At 53.4% G+C, this 7,500-nt stretch overlaps 1 non-coding gene and 2 pseudogenes across 1 annotated transcript in view; all 3 read left to right on the top strand.

Moving 5' to 3' along the window:
- Nucleotides 1-4,845: 4,845 nt before the first annotated feature.
- Nucleotides 4,846-6,612, top strand: LOC148782847 (18S ribosomal RNA; annotated as a pseudogene).
- Nucleotides 6,613-6,789: 177 nt separating this feature from the next.
- On the top strand, nucleotides 6,790-6,940 carry LOC148782846 (5.8S ribosomal RNA; annotated as a pseudogene).
- Nucleotides 6,941-7,175: 235 nt separating this feature from the next.
- Nucleotides 7,176-7,500, top strand: part of LOC148782845 (25S ribosomal RNA) — a 3,405-nt gene continuing 3,080 nt past the window's right edge. The window contains exon 1 of the ribosomal RNA XR_016053161.1: nucleotides 7,176-7,500. This exon is cut by the window's right edge and continues 3,080 nt beyond it. This is a non-coding gene — a ribosomal RNA (25S ribosomal RNA).

Here is a 7,500-nt window from a genome sequence, read left to right as displayed (position 1 = left end):
CTCTGCTTAGTCGCACACCTCGCTACTCGCCACCCATGCCGTGTTGTTGTGCCCAGCTCGTTCAACTCGTAGCCACTGTCATTGCCGTGCCTCGACGCGCAACATGTTGCCCACCAGGCTCAAACTGCGTGGGTTTGCCTTTCCTGGGATGACCCGTGGGCACTCGATGCGCTGTGCCTAGGTGCACACCTCAATGCTCGCCACCCATGCAGCGTTGTTGTGCCTAGCTCGTTCAACTCGTAGGCACTCGCAGCGCCTTGCCTAGACGCACAACCCGTTGACCACCAGACGCATATTGCATGGGTGTGCCTTGCCTTAGCTGACCACTGGAGCCTTGATGCGTTGTACCGAGGCGCACTGCTTAGTGATAACCACCCATATCGCGTCGGTGTTCCCAGCTCATGCAACCTATAGGCAATTGTTGCGCTGTGCTTAGGCACACACCTTGGTGCACACCAGGCATACTATGTGGGTGTCCCTAGCTCGGCGACCGGTAGGCCCTCGCGATGCCGTGTATTTAGGTGCACACCTCGTTGCTCACCAGGCAAACTTCTTGGGTGTGCCTTGCTCGAGCAACCCGTAGGCCATCGAGGAGCCGTGTGCCTAGGCGCACAACATGGAGCCCTAAACCCTTGCTGTGTGGGTGTGCCTAGCTCGTTCATCCCACTGGCCCTCGAGGCCCCCTGCCATCAACCATGAGAGTGGTGGTGATGCACCCAAGGATGTAATGTTGTGCATTGAGGTGGTATGGGTCGTGATGGGGTCAAATATATGCTAGTTTGAACCCCAACAGGTACCATTCAGAAACTCCAGATGTTTTAAGCCATCCAACATACTTGGGAAGGATGGGTTCCGGGGTGGAACAAGGCTGGGGTACGTGATTTGGGGTAGCCGTGCTACCAACGCATGGGTGTGACCTGCTCTGGCTGACCCGTAGACCCCTGATGCGCTCTGCCTAGTCACACACCTCGCTGCTAGCCACCCATGCCGCGTTGTTGTGCCCAGCTCGTTCAACCCGTAAGCACTCACAGCGCCGTGCCTTGGCGCGCAACCCATTGCCCACCATGCTCATACTACGTGGGTTTTTCTTTCTTGGGATGACTCGTGGGCACTTGATGTGTTGTGCCTAGGCGCACACCTCAGTGCTCACCACCCATGCCTCGTTGATGTTCCCAGCTTGTGTGACCTGTAGGCAATTGCCTAGGCACACACCTTGGTGCACACCATTCATACTACGTGGGTGTCTCTGTCTCGGCGACCGGCAGACCCTCGTGATGCCGTGTACCTAGGTGCACACCTCGGTGCCCACCTGGCAAACTGCGTGGGTGTGCCTTGCTTGGGCAACCCGTAGGCCATCGCAGCGCTGTGTGCTTAGGCGCACACCATGGAGCCCCAAACCCATGCTGCGTGGGTGTGCCTAGGTCGTTTCCCACCAGCCCTTAAGGCCCCCTACCTTCAACCGTGTGTGTGGTGGTGATGCACCCAAGGATGCAACGTTGTTCATTGAGATGGTATGTGATGGGGTCAAATATGTGCTAGTTTGACCCCCAACAGGTGTCACTCAGGAAGTTCAGGTGTTTTAAGCCGTCAAACATACTTGGAAAGGATGGGCACCTGGGTGAGACGAGGCTGAGGTACATGATTTGGGTTAGACGTGCTGCCAATGCATGGGTGTGACCTGCTCTAGCTGACCCGTAGACCCTAGATGCACTTTGCGTAGTCTCACACCTCGGTGCTGGCCACCCATGCATCGTTGTTGTGCCAAGCTCATTCAACCCTTAGGCAGACACAGTGCCATGCCTAGGCGTGCAACCCGTAGCCCACCAGGCTCATGATGTGTGGGTTTGCCTTTCCTGGGATGGCCCGTGGGCACTTGAAGCGTTTTGCCTAGGCACACACATCAGTGCTCACCACCCATACCGCGTGGGTGTTTCCAGCTCATGCAACCTATAGGCAATTGTTGCACTGTGCCTAGGCCAGGCAGACTGCGTGGGTGTCCCTATCTCTGCGACTGGCAGGCGCTCTCGATGCCGTGTACCTAGGTGCACACCTTGGTGCCCATCATGTAAACTGCGTGGGTGTGCCTTGCTCGGGCAACCCTTAGGCCATCGCAGCGCCATGTACCTAGGCACACAACATGGAGTCCTCAACCCTTGCTGCGTGGGTGTGCCTAGCTCGTTCATCCCACCGGCCCTCGAGGTCCCATGCCTTCAACCATGCATGTGGTGATGATGCACCCAAGGATGCAACGTTGTGCATTGAGATTGTATGTGTCGTGATGGGGTCAAATATAGGTTAGTTTGACCCCCAACAGGTGTCACTCAGGAGGTCCAGATGTTTTAAGCCATCAAACATACTTGGGAAGGATGGGCACCTGGGTGGGACGAGGCTGATGTATGTGATTTGGGCTAGGCGTGCTGCCAATGCTTGGGTGTGACCTGCTCTGGCTGACCCGTAGACCCCTGATGCTCTGTGCCTAGTTGCACACCTCGTTGCTCGCCGCCCATGTCACGTTGTTATGCCCAGCTCGTTCAACCCGTAGCCACTCGCAGCGCCGTGCCTCGACACGCAACCCGTTGCCCACCAGGCTCATACTAAGTGGGTTTGCCTTTCCTGGGATGACCCGTGGGCACTCGATGCGCTGTGCCTAGGTGCACACCTCAATGCTCGGCACCCATACCGCGTGGGTGTTCCCACCTCATGCAACCTGTAGGCACTTACGGCGTTGTGCCTAGGCACACACGTTGGTGCCTACCTGGCGTACTTTGTAGAAGTGCTTAGCTTGGCTATCGATAGGTGCTGGTGACACCGTGAGCTTAGGAACACACCTCGGTGCCCACCAGCCATACAACATCGGTGTGCCTTGCCCCGAGGACCCTCCATGCACTGTGCCTAGTCGCACACCTCCGTGCTCAGCACCCATATCGCGTGGATGTTCCCAGGCCGTGCAACCTGCATGCACCTGTAGCACTGTGCCAAGGCACACACCTTGGTGTCCATTGTGCCTTGATGCACACCTCGTTGCCTCCTTCTCATGACGTGTGTGTAATGCCCTAGGCCCTCGCGACACCGTACGTAGACACGTACCTCGATGCCAACCATCCACGCCACACAGCGCACTATGGTGTGCTCCAGGCCGCCCCATCCCACCTCACCAGCTATTCCGATGGACTAGGACGGGCCCACACCGTCTTATGGTCCAGGATGGGCAGTGCAGGAGCTTGAGGTCCAATGCTCCAAGGTGAGTTTGTGCTCGGAAAGCTGATTTGGACACATGTCCTTGTGCACTGGGCATGGTGGTGTGGTGGGATGGGTTGCCGTTTAGGAAAAAAAGTGTATGCTAGATTCAATGGAATAGCAACCACTCTTGAATTTTTGATGTTTTAAGCTATCAAACATAGTTGGGGAGAGTCGGATCTGGGTAAACGCATGCGTCTCCTGCCTCCCCTTGGACACATGCAAACACTTGTAGGGAATGAATGTCGACCTCCATGTGGATCCGATCTACAAGGCAGCAAGATGACGATGTGCTTCCGGGTGCGGCTAGGGAAGCTATCTCGACTGCTGTACATCTGCGTCTAAGACGTGATATACCGGCCAAAGCAGCCAGAACAAGTCTTGCTTCCCTCCCTGACAAGATCCGCTTTGGATGACGATGGCGTGGCAGTCCTGAGGTTGAGCCGTTGCTTTCGTGGTGCAATATGGCACCATGTGCATTGTCCCGATCGAAGAGTTTGGGCAGTGAACGACGGTTTCCCTCGACACCGATCCTAGTGCTGTATGTTGGGCGAGGAGGTGGGGATGTCTTGACACTATGTCGTCGTGTCTCTAAGACGTGATATGGCACCAACAATTGCAGCCAGATGAAGTCCTTCTTCCTTTCTTAACATGACTCCCCTCTGGATGATGGCGGGTTGGCAAGCCTGAGGCTGCGCCATTGCGTCCCTAGCGCAATATGGCATGTGCCGATCAACGAGCTTTAGCAGTGGATGGCGGTCGTCTAGCCACCGGACATGATTCAGGTCTAGGTGATGGTGGTTGGGATGTCTGGACGCTGCGCCGTTGCGTCACAAACGTGATATGGCCCAACCATGGTAGCAATATGATGTCTTGCTTCCCTCCTTGACATGGCCCTCTTTGGATGATGGACGATGGTGGGGTTGCAGGCCTGAGGCTGCGTCGTTGCGTCCCTTACGCAATATAGCATGTCCCGCTAGATGAGCTTCCGTGCTGTTTTAGTTCCTTGCCTCTTGTATCTTTCAGGTTTTGTAATGCCGTTCTAGTCGTGGTTTCTCGCACATACCGACTTCTTCCAGTGCTGGCCTTCATTCAAGTGTTGCCCAGCTCTGGTGAGTCATGGACGTTTTACGAATCTTGCCGCATGATTTTTTGGCCTCTGCCCGTGAGATGAATATCGCCCAGTGCAAGCAAATGCACCTGTGGGAGCAACGGTGTATGGTCTTTGTTTTGGGATGTTCTTCTCGTCTCCCCTACTATGGTGGTAGTTGTTGTGCGTGTGCATTCGATACCCATTTGAGATGGAAGTGTATTTTGTTCAGCTGGCGTTTGGATTGTTGCAGTGGACCATTGGCCCCACGGTCGCTCTCCTCGTGGGCTTGTTCTCTTACGGCACCCTTGGTACGGTTCCACTTTTCGATTCCCCAGTTTGGTGCCATTTGAGCTCTCCCTATGTCTCTTGGTATTGGAGGTTGCTTACTTGTGTGGCCTTGAGTTGGCTCACCGCATGGACGTCCACCACTCGCCTCATTTGGCAGCGAAATGCAGGGCTCCATTCGAGCCCCTACTTTAGTTCCCGTGTGGTTCCCCCATGTCGTTTTGGGATGCTACCTGGTTGATCCTGCCATTAGTCATATGCTTGTCTCAAAGATTAAGCCGTGCATGTGTAAGTATGAACTAATTCAGACTGTGAAACAGTGAATGGCTCATTAAATCAGTTATAGTTTATTTGATGGTACCTACTGCTCGGATAACCGTAGTAATTCTAGAGCTAATACGTGTAAGAAATCCCCACCTCTGGAAGGGATGCATTTATTAGATAAAAGGCCAACGCGGGCTTTGCCCGATGCTTTGGTGAATCATGATAACGTGATGGATCGCACGACCATTGTGCTGGCGATGCATCATTCAAATTTTTGCCCTATCAACTTTCGATGGTAGGATCCATGACGGAGAATTAGGGTTCGATTTCGGAGAGGGAGCCTGAGAGACGGCTACCAGATCCAAGGAAGGCAGTAGGCGCAGAAATTACCCAATTCTGACACGGGGAGGTAGTGACAATAAATAGCAATATCAGGCTCCAAGAGTCGGGTAATTGAAATGAGTACAATATAAACAACTTAATGAGGATCCATTGGAGGGCAAGTCTGGTGCCAGCAGCCGTGGTAATTCCAGCTCCAATAGCGTATATTTAAGTTGTTGCAGTTAAAAAGTTCGTAGTTGGAACTTGGGCTGGGCCGACCGATCCGCCTTCATGGTGTGCTTCGGCCGTCCCGTCTTCACCCGGAGATGTGTTCTTGGCCTTAATTGGCCGGGTCGTGCCTCCAGCACCATTACTTTGAAGAAATTAGAGTGCTCAAAGCAAGCCTACACTCCGAATACATTAGCATGGGATAACAACACAAGAGTTTGGTCCTATTGTGTTGGCCTTCGAGATCGGAGTAATGATTAAGAGGGATAGTTGGGGGCATTCTTATTTCATAGTCAGAGGTGAAATTCTTGGATTTATGAAAGACGAACCACTGCGAAAGCATTTGTCAAGGATGTTTTCATTAATCAAGAACGAAAGTTGGGGGCTCGAAGACGATCAGATACCGTCCTAGTCTCGACCATAAACGATGCCGACCAAGGATCGGCGGATGTTGCTCTTAGGACTCCGTCAGCACCTTATGAGAAATCAAAGTCTTTCGGTTCTAGGGGGAGTATGGTCGCAAGGCTGAAACTTAAAGGAATTGACAGAAGGGAACCACCAGGAGTGGAGCCTGCAACATAATTTGACTCAACACGGGGAAACTTACCAATTCCAGACATAGTAAGGATTGACAGACTGAGAGCTCTTTCTTGATTCTATGGGTGGTGGTGTATGGCCGCTCTTCATTGGTGGGGCGATTTGTCTAGTTAATTCCATTAACGAACGAGACCTCAGCCTGCTAACTAGCTACGTGGAGGTATCCTCCACGGCCAGCTTCTTAGAGGGACTATGGGTGTTTAGGCCATGGAAGTTTGAGGCAATAACAGGTCTGTGATGCCCTTAGATGTTCTGGGACGCACTAGTGCTACACTGATGTATTCAACGAGTATATAGCCTTGACCGACAGTCCCGGGTAATCTGTTGAAATTTCATCGTGATGGGGATAGATCATTGCAATTGTTGGTCTTCAACGAGGAATTCGTAGTAAGAGAGAGTCATCAGCTCGGGTTGACTACGTCCCTGCCCTTTGTACACACCACCCGTCGCTCCTACCGATTGAATGGTCCGGTGAAGTGTTCGGATCGCCGGTGGTGACATCACGAGAAGTCCACTGAACCTTATCATTTAGAGGAAGGAGAAGTCGTAACAAGGTTTCCATAGGTGAACCTGTGGAAGGATCAGTGAAGGATGCCCTAGCAGACAGACTGGCGAACATGTGGAGAGAATGCGGTGGTGGAGAGCCTCGCGTGGCCCCCACCTTTGAGGTCCACTTGAGGCTCATCCCACCAAAACGAAAAACAATACCCCGGCGCGTCAAGTGTTAAGGAAAAGGATCACGGTGAAAATGTGGTGGGGGGTGCACCACGTAGGGGGATATCTTGGCTCGCCATGATGAAGAACGTAACAAAATGCCATACTTGGTGTGAATTGCAAAATCCAGTGAATCATCGAGTCTTTGAAAGTAAGTTGCGCCCGAGGCTGTAGGCTGAGGGCACACCTGCCTGGGCGTCATGCCAAACGTTGCCCCCTCTTCACCCCTGCACGGACCAGTGCAAGGGCTCGGGGGTAAGATGGCCACCCGTTTCCCTCCCCTTGCATTGATGGTACGGTAGGTACAAAACTAGGCCCATAGCTTACAGGTGACGCGACGATCGGTGGCCTCCACAGTGTGTCGCTGTCGCACCACAGCATAAGTTGGCCACCAGCAAACCCACGGACCTGCGTTCCGTGCAAAGATTCCACATTGCAACCCCAGATCAGGCAGGGCCACCCGCTGAGTTTAAGCATATCAATAAGAGGTGGAAAAGAAGCTTACCTGGATTCCCCTAGTAACGGCTAGGGAACCAGGAACTGCCCAGCATGGGAATCGGGTGGCCCCGCTGCTCGAATTGTAGCCTATAGAAGCGTCCTCAGCGACGGACTTGGCACAAGTCCCCTAAAAGGGGGAGCTGGAGAGGGTGAGAGCCTCGTCGTCCTTGGACCCTGTCACACCACGAGGCGCTGTCGGTGAGTCGGGCTGTTTGGGAATGCAGCTCTAATTGGGCAGAAATTCTGTCCAAGTCGAAATACAG

The sequence above is a fragment of the Amborella trichopoda genome, chromosome 3 (genome assembly GCF_054954075.1).
Source record: "Amborella trichopoda isolate Santa Cruz 75 chromosome 3, AtrichopodaSantaCruz75HAP2 v2.0, whole genome shotgun sequence".
NCBI lineage: Eukaryota > Viridiplantae > Streptophyta > Magnoliopsida > Amborellales > Amborellaceae > Amborella > Amborella trichopoda.
This window is presented reverse-complemented; position numbering and strand designations above follow the sequence as displayed.